Source organism: Euprymna scolopes, chromosome 44, assembly GCF_053919585.1.
Source record: "Euprymna scolopes isolate OS-2025 chromosome 44, ASM5391958v1, whole genome shotgun sequence".
In the NCBI taxonomy this organism is placed as follows: domain Eukaryota; kingdom Metazoa; phylum Mollusca; class Cephalopoda; order Sepiida; family Sepiolidae; genus Euprymna; species Euprymna scolopes.
In genome coordinates, this window is record NC_136525.1 from 45,151,196 (window position 1) to 45,177,049 (window position 25,854).

The 25,854-nt window shown below is 33.2% G+C and overlaps 1 protein-coding gene across 1 annotated transcript in view; it reads left to right on the top strand.

Moving 5' to 3' along the window:
• The first annotated feature begins 2,576 nt into the window (after positions 1–2,576).
• LOC145268829 (ras-specific guanine nucleotide-releasing factor RalGPS1-like) overlaps positions 2,577–25,854 on the top strand; it is a 333,592-nt gene continuing 310,314 nt past the window's right edge. Inside the window, exon 1 of the mRNA XM_080124486.1 lies at positions 2,577–2,714. The gene's annotated coding sequence lies outside the window, so the exon portion shown is untranslated. The remainder of the gene's footprint in view (positions 2,715–25,854) is intronic.

Genomic DNA, 25,854 nt, shown 5'->3' on the forward strand with positions numbered 1-25,854 from the left:
GAACAGTTGAGAAGAGAACACCGGTTTGGCTTCGTAGTTCTTTCATGTGAAGTTATTTAAAATCACTAAACTAAGCTGCAGTGCTCTGTGGTGCAGTGGTTAGCGTGCTGGACAATTCACATTATATTTTCACGTAGTCGTTTTTTTTTTTTTTTCCTAAACAACTGGAATGGACTTTTCTTGGTGGCCGAACTGTTAACGTTGCAGATGTTTTTTTTTTTTTCACACTTTATTTTCCTACTTTACTCATGACTCCGGGTTTGATCCTTCCTACTTACCTACCATAACATTTTTTAAAACTCCCCCGTCCCGTCCCGGAAACAAACACTCGGGCAACGCCGGGTACCCCCGCTAGTTTTTAATATTTTCCAAGGCCTGCCTGGTTTTATTAGTGGCAGACCATCCAGTGTTACCAGAAAATCCGAGCATCCGAGTATGAACATCTGATAGGATTCTAGTCTGCTGACAAGAGCTAAAACTTTTTTTTTCTACTGGTACGTATCATGATTCTGCATCATTGATAAAACATAATCCAGCCAGAATGAGGTTTTAGTGACTATCCCCCACAAATTATGTTCAATTTGCCCTCAGTCCAAATTCTAAAATAATTGTATCAATTATTCTGATCGGACTTTTGTTCGCTTATGGCCCTAAAGAAAACAATAATACAGCTTTATTTTAAAACTTTTATTTAAAAAAAAATCAATTCAAGTAACTTGATTATGTAGTAGAGCTGACATATATACAATGTAGCCGCCTTCAGCCTCAATCACCACCTCGATATGGGTCCAGAACTTTTTAAAAAAAAATAAGTTTGTCCAAGCATGATTCCGCGTTTAATGCGGTACTTCTTTTATTTCAAAAAAAAAAAAAAAAAAAAATCCGTACGATGGACATGTCCATAAAAAAGTGAAAATACAAGGTGGAACGATAAAATTGTCGCTCCTAAAGAAAACAACACTACAGCTTTATTTTAAAACTTTTATTAAAAAAAAATGAATTCAGGTAACTTGATTATGTAGTAGAGTTGACATCCATTCAATGTAGCCGCCTTCAGCCTCAATCACCGCTGCAGTACGGATTTGGAACCCACTGGAGCTCGGCGAATACTCAGCAGATGGCAGTGATCAAGCTGGCTTTGGTGTTGTAGGAGGTTATGTTGGTGATGTTCCCGATGTATGACCAAACAAAGTTGTACAGCGGCTTCAGATCGGAGGAGAAGGGGGCCAGTGCGAGAAGGATATAAAGTTGTAGTACTCCTGAAGCCAAGCCTGGATCTCTTTTGAACGTGCGCCAGCGCTGAGTTCTGATGCGATACCGAGGGTCTGCCAGTGGCCACCTGATTGCACCAGGAGATCACCACAGTCATCAGCACATCCAGGTACACTTTGATATTTACTTTCAACCATAACTGTAACCAGAAAATTTATTTTCATCACCCTGGGCATGCCCCTGTTATTCGTGGCAATCCACTAATGCATTTTGAAGGTGCTGGCAATGGTCCTGTTGCCATAACTTGGATCAGTAAAGAGCATGAGTTGTACAGTGGTGCATCTCTGATCTCGCTCGTTGAACATTGTGTCACTTTAAGACATGATAGAAAGCTCCTATTGCTCTTGGGATTTGTACACAACTGGCCAACTAGTAGATGGTCTGCAACAAAAAAAAGAAGAAAACTGGTTTTCGTGAAGCAGAAATGGAATCATGTCATCTTTTCTAGGATGACAATTTTATCATTCCACCTTGTAGAAAGAAAAAGTGAAAGCAAGACAGAAAGAAATTGGATAAGCCCCCCCCCCCCACATCCTAAAAACTTAGCCGCCAATATTTTGCTGCCAAACTCCCCACTATGAATTTGAGTCCAATCACAGTAACCCCTTACTCTTCAGTTTGAGGAGAACAACAGTAAAAGAGAGAGAGAGAGAAAGAGAGAAAGAATGACAGACAGACAGAGGCAGAAACAAACAGAGAGAGAGAGAGAGAGAGAGACAGAGAAACAGAGAGACAGAAACACAGAGAGAAACAGAAAGATAGAGACAGAGTGACAGAGAGAGAGAAATAGACAGAGAGAAACAGAGAGAGAGAGAGAGAGAGAGAGAGAGAGAGAGAGAGAGAGAGAGAGAGAGAGAGAGAGAGAGAGAGAGAGAAAGAGTTCCCTCTCTGATCCTCCAGCTATAAAGTAGAGAGAGTGGGCGATAGATAGACAGACAGGCAGTGAGAAAGAAAGAGAGAGAGAAAAGGAGAGTACAGACAGTCAAACAGACAGACAGATAGAAAAGTGAGGATAAAAGAGAGAGAGAGAGAGAGAGAGAGAGAGAGAGAGAGAGAGAGAAGGCAAGCCTTCCCCAACTCCAAAAAATTAGCAGTCGACGCAAAATGGCGCACGTGGTACATATAAACACAGAAACCGATGACGTCACAGGTTTGTGTGTACACTACACAAGATTCTAATTTTGCAGCTTTTTTTTCCGAACCGTTTTCTAAAAAGTCGGCTGGATTTTTCTCTCTTCAAGAAATTTAAGACAAACGAAAACAAAAAAAAAACAGGACAAATATTTACGGAATTCAAGCGATACAACAAGGGGAGCATTGTCCTGTCCTTCGATATATTTTTGTTATTTATCAACTCTTAAAAAAAAAAGATAGAAGGATTTTTTTTACGATTGCGAAAAAGAAAGAAAAACTGCCTTTTTGGGATCCAGAATTGCATTTTCGTAAGTAAAAAAAAAAAAAAAAAGAAAATTAATTTTTCGTATTTTGTTTGTGTTTTTAATTCAACTTATTTTATTAAAAGAGAGGGGGGGATAACATCCGAAAATTTTGGATTCATTTGCAGGAATAAATTCTAAAAAATCTAAATAGATTACAAAAGAAAAGAGAAAAAAAGGCGAAATATTTGAATTAAAATGAAATTTATTTTATTCTTGAAATTTGAAATTGATTATGGACATTTGGACCATGGACAGTTTAGTCTACGGACATTCTTTAATAGGGCATTTATTTAACTACTGTCTTATTTTCATTATTTGTATTGTTAATTTTCAGAAATTAAAATAAATAAATATATAAAAATAAAACAAATTATTTTAATAAAAATGAATTTTTGTTTTTTAATTTAAAATTACGGACATTTTTTTAATCGGACAATTTATCGACTGGTTCTGTTTATTGTTGATTTTCAGGAATTTTCATGAACCTAAATAAATATTATAAAATAATAAAAATAATAAAATAATTATTAAAAAAATTATATTTTAAAAATAAAATCAATCTTCTGTTTTTAAATTTAAAATTGACAGCTTCGTTTACGGAAATTTGCACATTAGTGCAGTTTAATCAACCAAATCGTTTTCATGGTATTTATGCAGGAATACGGACCGTGCAATATTTTTTTTTTTTTAATGCACGATTTTCAAGTTAAACTCAATTTTTATGGTATCTTTTGTTTATTAAATCGTACAGAATAGTTAACATCTTCCTCCACATGCTAAGAATAGCTTTCTAAATAATAACGTCATTATTTCAGAATGGATTGTAAACTACAGAATCCAGTACCGTTTTCGTTTTAGGAGAGTTCCGTCCGCGCAACGTAGGAGTTAACAAAGCCCATGTTAAGAATGGCTTTCTAAATTTGCTTAAGAATGCTAAACGGTAAAAAGCACCGCAATTTGGGCGACAGACAATTTGGCGCTTCTACACCATTGTGACGAAATTTCGGAAATCGTAATACTGAATTTCACATGAAGAAAAAAATGGTATTTACGTATTCCTCGTATTTTTCAGATAATTATATAAAAAAATTACGAAAAATCCATAAGGTGAAAAATTATTTATTAAAGAAAACAAAAAAAAAAAAAGAAAGAATTTGATGAAAACGATCGTAATACAGAGTTAAAAAAGGAGGTAATTTTCCGTTTTGATTTAAACAAGATGGCGGCAATTTTTCACCTGCTAACACGATTAAAGAATTTTTTTTAATAATTCAGTAATATTCAGGCAATTTCGACTGCATAATTTGGAAGCTACTATTATAATTTATTAGAATTTAAAAAAAAAAAAAAAAGTGCTGGTGCACTGGTGCACTAGCAGTGTCAGAAATTTCGTGAAAATAGCGAATAATTCCACCCCATCTTTCCAAGCTTATAACTCCTCGAAAAATGCAATTCAAGCCCTAATTTTTTTTTTTCAATTAAAGGAGCAAGGACCAAGATTTCATTAAAAAAAAAAAACGTGTTTTTTTAAAAAAAGGTTTTGAACTTCGGACTTTACAGGTAAAATTCTATAAGAACACTATGTTTTTTTTTTTTTTTTTAAATTTGAATATATTATGTATTAACCTTTTCTCTTCAATTTGTGAGTAAATAATTATGTACTTATCGGGGTCTAAATTAATTATTATTAGACATTTACAAAATGGGAGGCGTGAATTATTCGACCCCCTGTCTTTCCAAGCTTATAACACTGGTGCACTTGCACTGGTGCAGTATCCGCGCTATTTTTTTAAAATGGTATTTTCAAGTTTAATTAAAGTTTTACGATAGCTGTTTTTATTAAATTGTTAGGTGAACGTATAAAATAGGTACAGACAGCAGTACAGCACCCTTCCGTCCCCATGTTAAGAATGGCTTTCTAAATAATAACGTTATTATTTCAGCACGGATCAATAAATGCATGACTCATGCATTGCATGAGTACAAAAAAAAAAAAAAATATCAGTTGAAACGATTGTTTTTATCTGAAAACGCCATTTATCGACTACAAAATCTCGTCCTAATAGTGTAGAAGCGCCGACAATTTTAACCAAAGGATGAAAATGGAAATCTATTAACCCTGAAATAAAAAGAAATAAATACATTACATTAATGAGATTTGTGTTTGGTAGTCGACAGATCGATTTTTTTTTTTTAAATATGTCGCTTTAAGCAAATACAAGGTTACGTACTTAATTGTCATGTCGAAACTAGTAATATATCTAAAAATTACGAAAAATCATTGAATAAAAAGTTATAGTTAAAAGTAATTTTTACGGAAAATTAGGTAAAATTGCATTTTTCTTAGACGTTATAAACAGTAAGAGTCTACACACAGGGGGCATAACTCAAATATTTTAGATTACTTGTTGGTGACTGCAATATTTGTTGTCTATAACGATAGACTTTTTAAAACTAAAAACACAATAGCAGTTTTACTCGATGAATTTTCGTAATTTTTTGGATATATTACTATTTTCGACATGACAATTAAGTACGTAATATTGTATTTTTTTTTTTTTTTGCTTACAACGACATATTAAAAATATCGATCTGTCGACTCCATCTTAACAAGTACAATTATTCGATTATAGCTGAAGTGTTTAGCTCCCAAAATGTTGCCAAATTTAATCTACGCTGATTTCTGTATTATAAATAAAAATTTTACCTGGTTTCCACCTGATCATTTTCCTTTAAAAAGACGACTTTTAGTGGTTTTCGAGTATACTGAAAACGAATATAGCATTTAAATTTTCCGGAAATAAGTAGTTTTCCGGATATTAATGTCATTTCTTATGTTATTGCTGGTGGTGGTGGCCATCTTGGTACGCGCAAGCGCGTGCTCTTGCGCGTAAACGAAACCATGAGGAAGTACGCGCGTGCTCGCGCGTACGTACCAAGATGGCTACCAGTAATAATATAAAAAATGACGTTGCTTAATATCCGGAAAACTACTTATTTGCGAAAAATTTAAATGCGATATTCGTTCTCAGCATACTCAAAAACTTTCAAAAGTCGTCTTTTTAAATGAAAATGTTATCGGAATGGTTACTTTTGCAGAATATGAATCTGTTTTTAACCCTTAACTTAACCCTGCGTTTAGTTTGCTGTCATTTGGTTCAAATTCTGTAGAAGCACAATGGAAAAAATGGAATCTATTGTTTTTTTTTTTTTAATTCGAAACTGATGGACAACGGGCAATCTGGTCATGGCGTACTTCTGCAGAGAATACGGACCGTGCTGAAATGATAACGTTATTTAGAAACCCCAGGCGCATGTAATTTTTTATTTTGGCCTTTTTTTTCACTAGATTATTATCGAATGGCCATTAATCTACCAGATTATAAAAAATAAAATTGGTGCTTCTACACTATTAGGACGAAATTTTTATAGTCGATAAATGGAGTTTTCAGATAAAAAGCAATGGTTTCAAGAACTGATTTATTTTTGTCAATTCTAATAAGTTACAATGGTAGCTTCCAAATTATGCATCGAAATTAACTGAACTTTAATCGTGTTAGCAAGTGAAAAAATATCGGTCATCTTGTTTTAAATCGAAACGGAAAATGAAACTCATCATGACTCTTTTGCTTCCTAATTTTTCGTCTCGCTAAGACACCACCCACACCCACTCCCTTCCAAAAATATATATAATAAAATGATTATAGATATATGAATTCAAGTTTTACGATGTCTTTTTTGTTTGAAAGGACAGAATAGTTACAAAAGACCCGCCAGTGCACTGCATAAGTACCAATAAAGTGATAATCGTATTCAACTAAACCCATAACAAGCGGCACTTGAATGAATTGTTAATTTTATTGACACTACACCGTAATCACGTGATTAAAATTTTAGCAGACGAAAGATTGGGAGGCGAAAGAGTCACGAGCTTTATAATAATAATAATTATTATTATTTAGACTTTTGTATAATTTTTTAGTTTGAACTCATTTTCTCAAACTTAACGTATTCACATCGCCGCCATTTGTCTTTTCCAAATATATCGATAAACCTTGTATTTCAAGCTGAATAAACATGTTACATTAAATAAGAACACTAAAAAATTATCCAGTTAGGTAGGAAAGTAACTTATCTTTCCTTTAATAACATTTATTTGTTATATATATATATATATATATATATATATATATATATATATATATATTTTTTTTTTTTGACAACTTTTTCGAATCTATGTGTATAGTAAAACAAACTCCGTATTTTATTTGTATTTATTGTACGCAACCATCGTCATTATTAAAAAAATATTTGGCACTTCTGCATGACAGTGCCATGAGGCGAATGTGTGTATTTTAATTTCAAGAATGGCCGAGATCGTATTATTAATTGAAAAAAACAAAACAATATTATTAAAAATTTCGGTACTTGTACAGTTTAATCAAGGCATTAAAAAATGAAAATATCGAAAAAAGGTTATACTGAACGTATCCGTTTTGAACTGAAGATCTCCGAAAAAATTTTTTTACTTAATTTAATCGAGTATTTTTTTTTTTTTTTTTTACAGCGGAAAACATGTTTTTAAATTTCTATAATTTTTTTATAAATAAATAAAAAAAAACAAAAAACTTCTATATTAAAATTATATTTTTCTCTTTATACAATCTTTCTGTGAAAAAAAGTATTCTTAAACTTCTATAAATGTTTCCTGTTTTTAAAATTGTATTTTGATATATTTTTATACAATCTTATTGTGAAACAAAGACAACAAAAAATTATGTTGCTACATTTTATACAATTGTACAAGATAATAATTCTAAAAACAATCTATAAATGTTTCATGCTTCTAACATTTTATTTTCCCTTATAAATCACTAAAAGAAATAATATTAAAACATTAAAATTATAAAATAAAAGGGTTTGTATTACTGTACACATAGATTCGAAAAAGTTGTCAAAAGAAAAAAATATATAACAAATAAATGTTATCAAAGGCAAGATAAGTTACTTTTCTACCAAACTGGATATATTTTTCGTGTTATTATTCAATGTAACATGTTTATTCAGCTCGAAAAACATGCAGTGTTTATCGATGTATTCGAAAATTCAATATGGCGCCCGACTCTCTCTTTAACACGGTAAGTTCGGGAAAAGGTGATATAAATGATAAACTAGACAAAATACTGTTAGAAATTCGCTCAATATATGTTACCGTGACATAAGTTGACAATATATTCGGTGGTTTTTTAATAGCATTTTGTCTAGTTTATTATTTATAACACCTTTTCCCAAACTTATCATGTTAAAGAGAGTCGGGCGCCATTTTGAATTTTCAATACATCGGTAAACACTGCATGTTTTTCGAGCTGAATAAACATGTTAGATTGAATAAAAACACTAAAAACATATCCAGTTAGGTAGAAAAGTAACTTATCTTGCCTTTGATAACATTTATTTGTTATATATTTGTTTTTTGACAACTTTTTCGAATCTGTGTACAAACCCGAAATTTATATTAAAATTCATGAATATATTTCGGAGATATACTTCATCATCAGTATGACTTTCCTTCTATTAAAATTTTTTTTTTTTTTAATGAATTTTAATATAAATTTCAAACAAAATAAATGTCTTTATTTTGTAATAATGCGTTGTTTTGGCTTCAAACGTATATAATACATATTTTATTTTATTCAAACTCAACCTCTAAGGAACAAAAATCTTAACGTAAAATTAAAATTATATTTTTTATACAGTAAATGTTTCACTTGTGTTATTTATTTCGTTATGCATTTTTTTTTCGCCTCCATTAATTTAGCAACAAAAATACTCGAAATTTTTGTTCATTAACATCAATTTCTAATCAAATAATATTTAAACAATTTAAAGTAACTAATGTGAAATCGGAAGCACTACAAGGTTGATTTCGCAAGTTTGAATATTTGTGGACTTATCTGCTCGTGTTTTTTTTTCTTTTTCAAGATAGCAACGTCTCTTTTTGCTTACTCATAAAATTTGATTCTCTTTGTTAAAAATAAAACTAATTGATAAATTTACGTGATTTTTGGAATATGACAATTCCGTTCCGTGACGGATGCGTACATACATCATAAAGATTTTTATTTATTTATTTTATTTATTCATTTATTATTATTATTATTATTATTATTATTATTATTATTATTTTATTTTATTTTTTTTATTAAGTGGGGCTTTTGGAACTCTCTTCCGTTTGCCGGTTTTCCAGCTGACTACAGTTTGATTGTCTTCAAGTCCAACGTAAACAAGTTCTTGATGAACCGTCCCCTTAAGTAATCCATTAATCCAATCTACAAAATTTCCACTACTTATGTTTACTGCGCTATTATCTCATTGACTAATGTATACCCATTAACCCTTATCCTCGAGTGGTCTCCGGGCCTTGATAAGTGATGATCAATTTGTAAAAAAAACAAAAAACAAATAACAAAAAAACAATTTTTTTTTTTTTTTACTCGGAGGAGTTCGTCAATATTTAACAAAATAAATAACTAAAACAATATTTGTCTGTATACAAATTTTTGTTATATTACATCCAGGCCACTAAACTGTGATTTTACTAAACACTAAATGATAGCTCACTCAACATTGTTTAATGACCCATGTAGTCATCGATGTACCATTTTAACGATGCTTTTTAATCACATTTGGAAGCAACGTTTTTTTTTTTCTTTCTTGTTTCGCTTATTTACGATAACCCCCGCTATGAAAAATAGCTTTTTTCCTCTTTCAAGTAGTCATTTTTTAAATTTTATATTAGTGTTTCATTAGAAACACATTCTAATTAATCTTTGTAATTAAAAATAATTAAAAAAGAAAAAATATATTATTTAAAAAAAAAATATATTTAACTTTAAAAATGTTACTACGGATTCCACCATCTTGTGTATACATTAAAACTACGGAAGCCCAAAAGGCTCATTATATTTGACGTTAATGTTAACATCGAACAAAGCGTCGAAAATCAAATCGGTCATACGAGAATGTCCCATTTTTTTACGCAGTGTTTTGTATTATTATTATTATTGATAATTTTATTATTATTAATAATTTTATTATTATTATTGTTGTACTCTGCGATATCTTTCAAACTACACCGGTTAGATAGTAAGGAGCAGACGTGAAATGAGTGAAATTTTTTTTTTATCAGTCTGGCAGGTCAGGAGTATTTATGTTTGGGCTAGATTTGTAGGGAGGTCACTGGAATATATTCCATAGAAATACTTGGAAAACAGGTACGGAGATGTGACAATGCGACATGGACGGTAGGCAGGCACAGGGTCAGGGGCAGGGCCGTGCTTAGCGCCCCACCCCTCTCACCGCTGCAAAGTTTTTACCCCCCCCCCCCTGATGTCCTAGGAAGGAGCAAGTCTTATTGGTTCGCAGATCTCTTGTAATAAAAAAAAAATAAATAACAAAATATTTGGATTAAAATTATTAATTAAATTATTAGACTTGTATGTTGAAATATCAGTACGTCTCTTTCTCTCTCTCTCTCTCTCTCCCTCTCTCTCTCTCTCATATATATATATATATATATATATATATATATATATATATATATATATTTAGAATCTTCTATAATATAAAGCTGAATTTCTGTGTGTGTGTGTGTGTCTGGTCACGAATAGGCTCCTATATGGTTGACTATTTTAAAAAACTGATTACATATAATGATAGATGTATCGAGACACAGGAATGGGTATGTTTGATCCTGCAGAACGCGGTGGTTCATTAAAATTGTGGGGTCTGCATTCGCACCTGATCCACAAAGTATGGAAATAAAAAATTAAAAAAAAAACGTTTACAAAGGTTTTTGATATAGATGTACATAAGAATACTTAACTTCAATAGGGATGGTATAATAAAATTGTTGGGTCTGCGTTCGTGCTGGCCTCCATAGAATGGAAATAGGCACAAACTTTAATAAAGACTTTTCATATTTATCTGCGTAAGTATACTTTGATAATTATGTTTCAGTTTGAAGAAATATGATATAATAAAATTATGGGGTGTTCGTTCGTGCCTGACCTCCATAGAATGGAAATATGTCACAAAGTTTAACAAGGCTTTTTAATATAGATCCACAGAATATTCTGATAAGTGTTTCAGTGTGTACAGGTATGGTATAATAAATTATGGGGTTTACTATTTTATTTTTACTTTCATCATATTTTGCTTTGTTTTGGTACCCCCAAATTCGAAGCTATCTCTTTACAACCCTTCCTTTTAATAACCTATCATACTTTCATAAATGAGAGTCCATTTTCTGTAGGCTGTTTTTGAACCCAGTGAACGACGCGTACTTTTGCTAGTATATATATATATATATATATATATATTAGTGTGTGTGTATACATGCTAGCAAAAATACCCGTTCAAAGATACTTGAATGTACAGCAAAGTTCCGACCTTAACCTTTGACTTTCACCTTGAAAAATAGTGTGCACCATCCCTAGGTCGAAGAACATCATCATGTCAGGTTTGATCATAATCGGTCCAGTGATGTGGGTTGGAAGAGAGAGTGTGTGTGTGTATGTATGTATATATATATATATATATATATATATATATTATAGTTAATAAAACATGCTAAAAAAAACATTTTATAAAGAGTTAAAAACATATTTAATTTTTAAAAAGAAACACAAAATGAGTGGATAGTCCTTAATCCGCAGAGTTTCGAAGAAATACTTTCCTTCTCATCAGAGGGTAGAGATTAGCAAAATGCAGAATCGAATTTTGCTTGCAAATGTATTTGATGAAACTACAAGTAAGTCATAGATCTTACTTGGTAATAAATAGTGAAGCAGAGGGAATAGGGTGAAGAAAAAGGTGATTTCACTTGAATGGATAGTCTGGTGAAAGGTAAATTATCCAATGACGGTAAAATCCAAAAAAGGTGATTAAATTTCCATTTCCACAAATAAAATCCAAGGGAATCGCGTTATTGGAAGATGGTTCAAAGTAATCCAAAAGGCAGAAATCCGTGAAATAATTCACAAATGGGTGCAAGGAAAAAAGGGAATGAGTTCAAATAATATTATTAAAAAAAGAAAGATAAGATGTGTGTAGAAAAGAGAAATGGAGAGATGTTAAAAAACATGATTGTCAAGGCGGGGCTGATAAATATTAACTCTTCAATATTTATAATTTACTTTAGTTTTGCCATCTTGGATTATTTTGGTAAACTTAACTGTAATTCTTATTTCATTATATATATGGGTTTGTATTACTGTACACATAGATTCGAAAAAGTTGTCCAAAAACAAATATATAACAAATAAATGTTATCAAAGGCAAGATAAGTTACTTTTCTACCAAACTGGATATATTTTTTGTGTTTTTATTCAATGTAACATATTTATTCAGCTCGAAAAACGTACAGTGTTTACCGATGTATTTGAAAATTCAAGATGGCGTCCCACATCCTCTTTAACACCGTAAGTTTGGGAAAAGGTGTTACAATTAAAAAAAAACTATACAAAATACTATTAAAAACCCGCCGAATATATGTCAACCTATGTCACGGTAACATATATTGAGCGAGTTTTTAACAGTATTTTATCCGGTTTTTTGTTTATAACACCTTTTCCCAAACTTACCGTGTTAAAGAGAGAATCAGACGCCATCTTGAACGTTCCAATACATCGGTAAACACTGTATGGTTTTCGAGCTGAATAAACATGTTACATTGAATAAAAACACGAAAAATATATCCAGTTTGGTAGAAAAGTAACTTATCTTGCCTTTGATAACGTTTATTTGTTATATATTTGTTTTTTTGACAACTTTTTCGAATCTGTGTACAGTAATAGAAACCCATATATATATATATATATATATATATATATATATGTATATATACACACACACACTATCTATCTATCTATCTATCTATAATATTTATTGATTTTAAAATACCAGTAAAACTAAAATCTATAGATCACCCCACCCCCCACAAGTGTTATTTTTTTTTCCTTTTTGAAAAATATCTGTATGCTTAACATGTTTTTTAATGGTAATCGGGGGTGGAAGTTAATCTATTGAGAAATTCATAAAGAATCGGAATCTGGAAAAATATTGGAATCGTCCCATCAATAATAATTATATATATATATATATATTTAATTTCATTGAACAGTAGGATCATTCCTGTTTATTTCTCTTGTGATACGTTTTTTCCATTTCGTGGGCCAATGTTCGAACGTTCTGTTCGAGTGTAAAAAGAAATTTGCTATAGCTGCGAACATTTTCGACTTCCATAAGTCGTCTTCAGGCCAGTGATGAAATTTAAAAAAAAAAAAAATTGCGTTTAGGTAATTTATTGAAAAAAATCGATTAAAATCATTAAAAGCATTTAAGCGGGGGGGGGGGAATAAAATATATATATATATATATATATATATATATATATATATATATATTTGATAGCCTTCTGGGAAGGCGAAGAGATCGTAGTTCATTTTTAATTAAAAAAGAATGAACTTTAGAGAAATGGATTATAAATATCTGTTTAAGCATACAAGAATATAACATTCAAACTTTCAGGATGTCTTAAAACGGTTACCAAAATTTAGTGACTGGGTGGTTTATAAACAAGTGGTCGGTTAAAACCAAAAGTCCTCGTCAGGCGACATATATATATATTATGTGCATACAGGATGAATGAACCTCGATTTTCATTTCAATATCGTTTCTTTCCACGGTTTGATGAGGTGGGTCTCTCTGAATTGAGATTACACTGAAACATGTATGCACATATGTAACCAATAATATTTGTATAAAAAAAAACAAACAAAAAAAAAAAACAACACACACACGGAAATATTCTTTATTCACTTATATTTTCTTTTCATATAAACCTGTTCTTATTTAAGAAGCTCAATGTAATTACAGAGCATACAATGAATAAATGACAAAAGTCTATATTCCAAATGTCATGATGTTGACCATCTTACAATTTATTCCTTTAATTTAGTTGACATTTACAATTCTTGACAGTATCTGTTTCGTAGCACAAAATCAGTCAGTTAATTATTATATCAATCAGTGAATCTATTTTGCCCTTAACTCATCAGAAAAAATAGCAACAATCAATCCACCAAAAGGAAATAAAGTGTGATTTGATATGATTAAAAAGTCCGGAAATTGGAATAGGAGCTACATATATTCCAGCAGAAATGTATGTTTTGATGCTTGCAAAAATATATCCACATATTATGAGCAAAAAAAAAAAAAAAAAAAATATATATATATATGTATGTATATATATATATATATATATATAGCGAAACATTTAGACGTTTTAAAAGGATTGGAATCAGTAATTGTATCAGAATTGGGGAAAATATTGGAATCGTCACATCACTAACGTGGATATTAAAAAAAAATAGTTATAAAAATGATTATATTCATACAAGTTAAAAGAAAACAACTAAAAAGCCATATCTCATTTTATTTATTTAAATATAAATAGTTAGCCATATCTCAAATTTATTTCAACCCTAGAGGTAATAGAGCATCTTCAGATGAGCAGGCTGGCTGAAGGCCGTAGATTGAGTGAAGAATGAAAAACCTAACCGCTCTCAGTGGTAATTGAATATCTATGATTCGAAACTACCTTATTATTTGCTTACATTATGCCATTTTGAATATATATATATTAGCAGGCCGCTCAGCATTGCCCGTTCGTAAAATATGCTTAAATATGATATTTTGATTAATGCAAATTTCATATTTATTATTGTACTAGCGGGGGTGCCTGGCGTTGTCCGGGTGTTTGAAAAAAAAAAATGAAGTAGTAGTAGGCAGGCAGGCAGGCTCGAATCTGTGATGCAAAGGCAGAAAAGAAAGTGAAAGAAAATCTGAGATCTTACCGCTACGCTACGAGGCGAGAGGAAGTGAAAAGCATTAAAATTAAATGATTAAAAAGTTGACTTGCCGAAATGAGTTCATGCAGGCGCAGAAATGAACGTCTGGCTTGAGGCCAGTCAAGCTTCTCGCCGTATTTGTTTTCCCACGATTTTGGGGTCCCCCACCCCCCAAAAGGGGGAGTTCTCACATGAATAGCAGTTGTCTAATAAGGGTTTCCCAACATTGATCGAAGCTAATTGTTTTCAAGATATTGGCAGGAAAGCCAGGCGGCCTACTTCACTTCGATTAGTTTTGCTTTATTTATACGAAAAAGACTAACAAACATGCGAAAAGACGGAATAGAGGGAATTTTATAAAAGTTGATCAAAGTAAATGTAGAGACGACGTCTGTTCGCAAATTGTAGATATTATAATCTAGGGAGTATATAAAAAGTTCTAAAAAAGAGTAACCCTCTCAAGAACCCCCCCCCCACACACACAAAAAGCCTTTCGCGGACATACAAAAATGCGCTGGACACTTTTGCCTTATAAGTGAAAGTGTCTGTGTATGTAAATTTCCTTACACAATAACTCTGTCAATTTTCAGTCTACGGAACGAAATTTGATATACTGAGAATTGGGGAAATCTTTGTAATCCGTATTCGGCCAGAAATTTGGCTGTTAAGAGGTCAAAGTTTAACGACTTTTGAGAACTCTACCAAACTCCTCCGACGATTTTGGGTCTAAATGCTTGGGCATGGATCTAACAATAACTTGATTTGAGTCCAAAACAATAAATGTTAAGGGTCATAATAGGGGTCAAAGTTTAAAAAGATTGATCTTTTTTTTTTTTTTTTTTTTTTTTTTTTTGACTCACCATACACTTCCAAACACCCGAGCAACGCCGGGCTGAAATGCTAGTGTATATATATATATATATATATATATATATATATATATATATATATATATATATATATATATATATATATATATATATAATATTATTATTATATTATATTGGACCCAATATATAGTGATGATTTAAAAAGTTATTCAAACTTTTAGGATGTCGTAAAACGTTTACCAAAATCTAGCGACTGCGTAGTTTACGAACAAGAAATATCGACGTTGGCGCCAATCGACTTGAGATTTTGAAAAGAGATGTATAATAAGAGCTGATCATTATACAAACAACTTGCACTGATGGAGATATTATTTATTAATACTGTAGTAATTACTAAAGTACCTACTTGCCTATGTGTTAAGCTTTTGATTAAATGAGCGAAGTAACGTTTTTTTTTTTTTATTTTTTTTTAGTTTTTTTTTTCGGTAAAACTTTTCTCACACACAAACATATTCAAAAGCCCCGTCTGACGTTGATCAATTTAGATCGGTCATTAAATATATCACAAGTTAACCCCCCCTTTTTTTTTTTGAGCAACTAATTGATTTCAAAATGTTTTCACATCAATATGAGATTAATCTAAGTGTGTTTGGATTACTGTACATTCGAAAAAATTGTCAAAAAACAAATATATAACAAATAAATGTTATCAAAGGCAAGATAAGTTACTTTTCTACCTAACTGGATATGTTTTCAGCGTTTTTATTTAATGTAACATGTTTATTCAGATCGAAAAACATACTGTGTTTACCGATGTATTGGAAAATTCAGAATGGCGCCCGACTCTCTCTTTAAGACGGTAAGTTTGGTAAAAGGTGCTATAAATATAAAACTAGACAAAATACTGTTAGAAACTCGCTCAATATATATTACCGTGACATAGGTTGACATATATTCGGTGTTTTTTTAAATAGTATTTTGTCTAGTTTATTATTTATAACACCTTTTCCCGAACTTACCGTATTAAAGAGAGAGCCGGGCGCCATTTTGAATTTTCCAATACATCGTTTTCGAGCTGAATAAACATGTTACATTGAATAAAAACAGGAAAAATATATCCAGTTTGGTAGAAAAGTAACTTCTCTTGCTTTTGATAACATTTATTTGTTATATATTTGTTTTTTTGACAACTTTTTCGAATCTATGTGTACAAACCCATCTAAGTCACTGATGTCAGTTCTTTTGCTTTAATTTAGCATGTTTCTGAACTGGTAGCGAAAAAAAAAAAAGGTTCAAAAGATATGAAGGGTGCGTAGATATAATTACTTAAAATCAAATTACTTAAAAAGTGAATTTTTTCGTTTATTGTTCCTATTTACAATGCCTCCTCACGGGACAGAGTTAGACACCAGGGTCGTTTTTTAACGTGGAGAAAAGGAACAAAAATAAAAATTGTCTCAGTCGTGAAGGATTTCTCCTCCACTGACAGAGAACAAGAAATTGAAGTGCAGCATCTGAAGAACAGATACTACACTTTGAGATATTAAATTTTTTATTCACAGGAAAAAAAAAATACAATTGGGAAAATGAACAAAAAACTTAGGCATAAGGCCAACTCAAAAAGAAGTGGGGATGGTGAGGTTGGTTTGTAGCAGACACAAATAGACCCCTTTTCCTCTCGCGGATTCGCTTCCTCTGAGTGAGTGATGCGGCCTTAAACTGTCCAATCAGAGGACTTGCACATGAATACGAATTAACCCCTAGGGACCAGACAGCTTCCGGTCCCAGAAGAAAACTCTCGTTCTTACGCTACCAGTCCAGCCTTGGACGGTGCTAGACGTCTGTTCTCTTCGCTGCCCCTACTAAAGGTATTGACGACAGCCACTGGCTGTAACTACCTCGTAAGGCAGTGGAGGCCCGACTCTACTTTCTTCCTTCCTTTCTTTCTAAAGTACGTTTTGCGAATAAACCTTTCCCTTGTTAAGTTGAAGAAGTTGTTTGTCAATTGTTCAGAGAATTGTGTTATTTTATTTTATTTTATTAGGGAAATTCCCTTAAGGGTGATCCATCTCGTCTCTGTTGTAAATTTTAAATGATTTTTCTCTCGGCCAGCCTCTTTTATCATGGTTACCCCTTTAAATTTGTATTTATAAGTGTGTGATCGCAGGGGTGGGGGGTGCCTACTTAAGCCCAATTTTAAAACATTTTTATTCATATCAAAAAATACAAAAAAAGATAATCTTAATAAAATTTTATTTGCGATACACTTTGATCTTGTCCCGAAGGCAAAGTTTTTCGTTTATTGTTGAAACGGTTACATTTTTATTCTGGTAGATTCAACTTTTTTCAGAAACTGGAAAACAAAAACTAAATTTGTCGTCGACATAATCGTATGCGCATTTTGCTTCCCCCCCCCCCCCAATTCAATTCAATTTATTCAGCATAGGTTAAAACCTCACATGTTTCATCGCCGTTAAAAAAAAAAAAAAAGTTAAAGCGAACAAAGAGAGGGAGGGTGGATTGGGGGGGGGGGGTCCGCTGTGATGTTAGACGGCCGAAAATTCAGTTGACCAGCATCTGTGCAACTTCATCTTGAACTGATCCGTTGTTGGTGAATTTTTTTGATTATTGTTGAAACAGTTACATTTTTTTTTATTCGGGTAGAATCAAATTCTTTCAGAAACTAAAAAAACAAAATAAATTTGGCTTCAACATAATCGTAAGCTCATTTTTTTTCTTAACTCTATTTTACAGAAATGTAAAATACGTTTGAAGAAAGCAATGAGAGACTAAATACTGGAACTAGACATCCTTTTTTGCCAATAATGAAGCTTTTTATTATTTTATTTATTTATTGAACTGTTTATTTGAATTTTCAATGAAAATATTTCGTCATATATACATATGTAGCCACTGCATTGCTGTTTGAAACCCTTGTTTGCAATTTTACGTTCCGTTCCTGCAAGCCTACCTACCTACTAGCAGTATCAGAAATTTTGTGAAAACTATTGAATAATTCCACCCGCTATCTTTCGGAGCTTATAACTCCTCGAAAAATGTAATTCAAGCCCTAATTTTTTTTTCAATTAAAGGAGCAAGAACCAAGGTTTCATTAAAAAAATTTAAAAAAACAAAACAAACAAAAAACGAACAACTTGTTTTTTTTTTTTTTTTTTTTTTTTTAAAGGTTTTAAACTTCGGACTTTACAGGTAAATTTCTAAAAAAAACACTACTTTTTTTTTGTTTTAAATTTGAATATATTATTTATTGATCTTTTATCTTCAATTTGTGATATATAAAACTTTGGTACATAAATTAATTATTTACTTTTTAATAGACATTTGAAATTGGGGGAGGCGTGAATTTAAAAAAAAAAAAATTGTTTAAAATATTCGGTTTATTGGAAAGAGCATAAAATTTCACATTGACCCTGAAAATATCGTAAAAATATAATCAATAGAAAAATTTTAATAGATTTTTAAAGTTTAAAGTCTCCCTGCTTTCCTTGAATTTCTCCTGCTACTCAAAACTGATGCTCGATTCATGCAAAATTGTCCAAAAGTAGTCTGCCGCATTCCATACATTTCTGTGGTATTTTTTCAAATTTAAAACAGAATTTTGTTACATATCGTTCTTCTAAAATGTCCTCACGTCCAGATTGCATTTTTGAAATTCACCAGCTGTGACAATCAGGCTTTAGTAGAGTGTATTCCAATTCCTGCAGTAGATGTCCATTTGAACCTAAAATCATAAAAATTAGTCAATCATCTCATAAGATGTATAACAATAACAGGCTGAATTTTTAAGAGTCTACAACAATTTTAAATGTCTGTACAAAAAAGTCTGAACATTTATTGAAGGAACCTCATAACTATTTGACACCGAAAAATAACGAAACTATTTGTAGTCCTTGGCTTATTAACTCGAAGTCAACTGACTGAGTTTTCTGTTTTGTTTGCCGTCTGTTCAGTAATGAAAGCAAGTCGTTGAGGGGGGGGGGGCCGTCTTTGTTCCTAGAATTTGGTAACCAGTAGAGCCGTCTGTCGAAAACTGAAGACACATGAATAATTAACTCATTATCTTTTTCTTTTTTTTATTTTCTCGTCAGTTTTTTCAAGCTGAGGATGGAGCATCCTAGCGCATGCTAAATATTCACTGGCTAACTCAGGTATTCCAACCGAGAGGTCTTTTTAAGATTCTGACCGTCCCTTTTAAGTGCAATTGTTTGAATCTCTCTTGCACTTGGTTCACCGGGTATATCTGCCAGATAGTTTTTGATATTCTTTTTCATGAGTCGAGTTGCTCCTCTAATAACTGAAATGGTAGATATCTTAAGTTTCTTTTCATGTCATGTGTAAAACCTTCGTATTTCGTTCATTCAGTGTTGAGACATGTTGAACAAAGATGGCGGCAGTAAATCAAATCGTCGAAGAATCAATGTAGTCCCGAGCTTGAGTGTTAAGTAATTCCTCGTAACAAAGATGGCGGCGAAGAATCCGTGCAGTTCCGATATTGAGTCGTTTAGAGACAGAGGTCAACAGCGAACTGCGCTTAATCCAAAATTCAACATTTTTTATAGTAACACTTAAGCTTCTGATTGGTTGGTTGTTATAACTGTGGTTATAAAAGTGGTCGTCGAAATCATTGGTGCCATATCCCTGTTATGGTCTTACTATGATGGGATGTGTCTCTTAGCGGCTTCGGCTGCAGGGAGACAGGGTAGTAGTACGCGTCAAGGATTCGTTCTTGACACTCAGCCCGACAGGTAAAGGGCCGGGAACTGGTCCAGCACCTGTCGGATTGAGATACACCGCCTGGGTAATACCCAGGAGGTCCATCCTCCCAGGCCTTGCCACCAGGCTTTCCGGTGGGACAAGTTTATTGCTTGTCGCTTGAGGCGCCCTGACCGGGGAATGTCGATCGGGGGGGGGGGGTTACTCGGGCAATTTTTGCAGTTGCAGGAGTACCCCCTCCTTTAGGGGAGCCTGCTTGGATCCCCACTTTCCGGCCTTGTGCGAAATATTGCTGTGGTGTTACTAGTCTCTCACTCCTAGACAAGGTTCAAAAGAGAGTCGCCAACCTAATAGCTTCTGAACTATCATCTAAGCTTCAGCCTCTGTCGCATCGACGAAATGTAGCAACCTTCTGCTGTTCTACAAGTACTTTAACGGTGAATGCTCCGAAGAATTGCAAGCACTTGTACCCCCTCGACATAAATACCCTGGACAAACCTGACAAACAGCAAAATCCCACCCATACACAGTTGAAATCCTTAGCTGTAAGAAAGCCTTCTACTCCAGTAGTTTCTTCCCCAGAACCGCTAAACTTTGGAATAAATATTGTTGTCGTGGGCAGCAATTAAATATCTACCCCTGTTATGGTCAAAAACATTTTAACATTTTTCTCATTTCCTTCTCAGTTCCGTTTAACTCGGCATCATTAGGGACGCTGACTTCTACTAAGGTTGCTTCTTTCTCCTTCTTGTCCCATATCACTGTGTCAGGTTTTATGGCTCCGTTTTCTAGGTACTTAGCTGTGGGAATTGCATAGTTATCATAGGAAGTGCATGATGGTGTGGCATGATAAACGGTCGGGCAACCTTGTTGACTTGCACTCAAATAAACTGATTCAAGAAAAAATCTTCCTAAGATTCCAGTTTCTTTTCGTGTCGTACATAAGACCTTGGTATTTCGTTATCTTTTCGCTTTCATTTCTGTTTAAGCCGGCATCATTGGGGACAAAGGAGAGTATGAAGGTGTGATATGATAAACAGTCCAGTAACCCTGTTGACCTCGGGAGAGACTGTCCAGCAGGAGCTTAGGTTCATTTACAAACTGGAATGGAACAGGCGATCTATCAACTAGACGGGGTTGGGAGGGTTCTACAAACCACTGTTATATTTTTCTGCCCCCCCCTCTCCGCCATTGATACGAATGAATTATTGTATTGACAAACTCGACAAGCAGCAAAATCCCACCTCTTCACAGTTGAGATCCCTAGATGTAAATGAGCCTTCTACTCCAGTAGTTTCTTCCCCAGAACCGCTAGACTTTGGAATTCTCTTCCGGGTTCCTGCTTCCCCAACTGTACTGACATGCAGAAGTTCAAGTGTAACGTGAACCGACATTTTGCTGCCCAACACCCCACATAGTACCCCTGTAGATTATGTCCTTGATAGTAGCCCCCTACATCAAAGTGGCAATGAGCCTTGTTTGTGGTGAAAATGTAATAATAAAAAAAAATTACCCTTATTGTTAACTTTTTTGTTTTTACACGTTAATAAAAATGTTTTAAACAATTGGGTACTAAGGACTTCCCCCAGTACGAAAGGGTGAATGCGGTATTATGGTGGAAGAAGATACTAGCTAAGAGAAACTTTTGTTTAGTTCTGGAGTGAAAAGGATGACCAACGACCCCTCTTTTCCCCACTTTAGAGTTTGCCTTGTGCCTAAGTTTTTTATTCTTGTAAATTTTTGCCTAAATAAAGGATCAAATATCTCAAAGTGTAGTATCTGTTCTCCAGATGCTGTACTTCAGTTTCTTGCTCTCTCTCTCAGTGGAGGAGAAATCCTTCACGACTGAGACAATTTTAATTATTTTTGTTTCTTTTCTCCACGTTAAAAAGCGACCCTGGTGTCTAACTCTGTCCCGTGGGGAGGCATTGTAAATGGGAACCCTGTTGAATATACAATCAGATAAAATGATTAACAAAGAGCAGGCAGTCTTATTTCATTTCATTTATATAATTCAGTTTTTAGCTGAGAGAAATTTGTCCTTTCGTGGCACAAATGAAAATTTTCTCGGAGAAGTGGAGCTAATAGCAAAATTTGATCCAGCATTGTCTGAGCACGTCGGACAAATTAAGAGCCATAAACTGAGTGATCATTATGCCAGCAACCGCATTCAGAACAAACTTATCGACCATCTTGCTAAGTCGATACGGAATAAAATCATTATCAAAGTTCTTGCATCAAAATATTATAAGACTAGAAGGGAGACCTGACGTTGCCCAGGATTGAATGATGATCAACGAATATTTCACCCTCCTATATTTTTATTGTCATCGAAATCCATGAAATCGCTCGGGAGGAAGCTTCACATACCTCCATGCAGTAACTTAGTCCAAAATATGTTATTCTACATTGCACTCTAGAGAATATACTGTTTCTTTTTATAAAATTATTTTATATAAACTTCTTTCCAGTTAACGAAAAAAAAAAAACATTAAGAAATTTATGTGCAGGTTTTGAACCTACAGACCATGTCATGGAAAAAAAAATCAAAACAAAACAAAAAACACGTAAATTTTCCAGTCTTATAAAATTCTTTGTAGTTAATGAAAAAAAAGAATTACGTGCAGAGTTTGAACCTACCGACTGTCATGTAAAAAAAACAAAACAAACAAACAAACAAAAAAAAAACGCTATCAACTTACCCACAGTAGAATTTTCACAGCCCGTTGTTCTATCATTATTGCTGAGCAATGACATGGAGAAAAACGGCTTTACTGACGATAGATAAATTAAAATAACGGTTTCGATTATCGGTAATTATCGGACGTATTCTGAGACAAAACTTAACTAAGATTACTCCCAGACTTATAAAATTATGTAAATTTGAAAGAAAATCTGTTCTGCTGTTTCAGAGTCTATAATGAACGAACTCGCACACACACACACACACGCACAATGTTGCATTTATATAATTGTAGAGATAATACTAGATTGCACACCTGATATCAGTTGCAGCAACTGAGTGTTGAATTTATGAAAGGATGTAGAGCAGAAATTTTTGAACACTTCGCTTAGTTTCTTGGTGTGTGTGTGACACAATCGAAAATTTTCTTGTTTTGGGTTTTGTTCACACTGGCATCAATAATTGCATTGATTGCAAAAAAAAAAAAAAAAATTAGCTTCATGCATTTTTTTTTTATAAGTTATTAGCAGTTTGGCCTGTCTTTGTTCGAGCCTTATGTACTGTTCATAACTTTATGTGCATATATGTATATATATATATATATATATATATATATATATATATATATATATAAAAGTGAACGTGTCTGTCTGTGTACATTTCCCTACGCAATAACTCTGTCAATTTTTAGTCTATAGACTCGAAATTTGAAATACCGGGTACTGAGATTTGGGAAAATCGATGTGACGGGTGTCAGCCAGAAATTTGGCTGTTAAGGGGTCAAATTTCAACGATTTGACCTTTAAGAACTCTACCAAACTCCTCCGACAATTTTGGGTCTAGACACTTGAAATTTTAGATATAGGTTCCTTGAACCTGGATCTAACTTAATAAAGTGATTTGAGCCCGAAACAATAAATTTTAAGGGGTCATAATAGGGGTCAAAGTTTTAAAAAATTAACCATTTTTTTTTGTTTTTTTGCTTTTTTTGCACAGCATACACCTCCAAACACCCGAGCAACGCCGGGCACCCCTGCTAGTATATATATATATATGGTAAAACTGGTAATTAGTAAAAACCTGAAGAGAGTGCTCAATACTATTGCAGAGCAAATATGTGTTTTATTTTTTTATTACCGTTTTATCTGTTTGGTTACATATGTTTTGGATGTTGGACCGTGTTTACGATCAAACAGCCTCGTCAGACCTTACAGAAATTGTTGGTTAGTATTAGGAAGAATTGTTTTTAGGAGGAATACGGAAAAAAAAGAGGGTTTTTTGGGGTAGGAGATAATAGAGGGGAAAGGCGGGTAATGACAATATTTCAGTTTTGAAGTTTAAAGTATATTAGGTTGTATTGTGTGTGTGGGGTTAGCAGATTCAGGTAGGCATGGGTGGAGATATGTGGATATAGGGAGGGGGAGAGAGGATGATAAAGAGAAAAGAAAAGAGAGGGGGTAATGAGAGGAGGGGGTAAGAGTTTCAATTTTTGGGTTTTAAAATTTGGACTACTTGTTTTTCCTGTTTGATAAGGTATATTAATTAGGTGAGAGAGAGAGAGATAGATGGGAGGAAAGGGACGGAAGGGGGTTAGTACGGCTGTCATTTTTGGCAGTTACAGAGTTACGTGGTCGTTGTTCATTTCATAGTGGGTTGTTTTTAAACAGTTAAGAGTTAATACAGACATTGACGCACGCATAAGAGCGCATAATACATATACATACATATTACAGACCAGTGTGTGGGTGTGTGTGTGTGTATATATATATATATATATATTAAAAAGTTTAACTCGTGTCTAGGTAACCTACATCTAAAATTTCAAGTGTTTAGACCCAAAATTGGCTGAGTAATTTGGTAGAGACTGCAGAGGTCAAATCTTTTTTAACTTTGACCCCAATTTTGACCCTTTAACATTTATTGTTTTTGGCTTAAATTTAATTAAAAAAGTTTGATCCATGTCCAAGTAACCTACATCTAAAATTGCAAGTGTTAACCGAAAATTGGTGGAGGAGTTTGGTAGAGTTTTCAAAGGTCAAATCGTTGAACTTTGACCCCTTGACAGCCAAATTTCTGACCGAAAACCGATAAAAAAGATTTTTCCAAATCTCAATACCCCTTATGTCAAATCTTGAATCAGTAGACTGAAAATTGACAGAGTAGTTTAGTCGGGAAATGTACACAGACAGACGGACAATTTCACTTTTATAGACATATAGATATATATATATATATATATATAAAGTTTGTATTTATCGTATCTTAGTGTGGATGTTAGTGTCTTGTAGCACTTGACTTTCTTTTACATTGTGGCATTTTAAAATGGTCAATGTGCTCCGTTACGCCAACTGAAGACGCCTCAACATTTTTCGATAAATCGATGACTTGAATAGGTTTTCGAGTATCCTGAAAAGGAGTATCGCAAGGAAAATTAGCGCAGCATACCTGAACACCTATAAAAGTCGTCATTTAAAACTTTTTTTTAGAAAATCTATGGTTCCCCCTCACCAAACATTCACGAGAAACACTCGTTTGGCTGAAAACACTATCACTAATTTCCCTCACTCTTTATCTGTGCCTAAACCTTAACGTAGATTTCATGAACAAAGCTTCTTTGTTAGAACTGCACATTTGTGGAACTCTCATCCGTTCACCTTTCCAGCTGACTACAACATGGCCGTCTTCAAGTCCAATGTAAACAAGTTCTTGATGAGCCGTTCCCCTTAGGTAATCCATTTTACCAAATTTGCACTTCTAACGATTACTATGATATTGTCCTTTTTATTACTGTAAACTCTTTAACCCTTATCCTCGAGTGGCCTCTGGGCCTTGATAAGTGGTGATTCCCTTGTAAAAAAAAAAAAAAAAATGTTGGGGCGTATTCAGTTGCTGTAACGGAACACATTGACCATGACTTGGTCACTTTTAGCAATATTCCGTTACTAATTTAAAAAAAAATAAATTAATTTTCTCTTCTATACCAA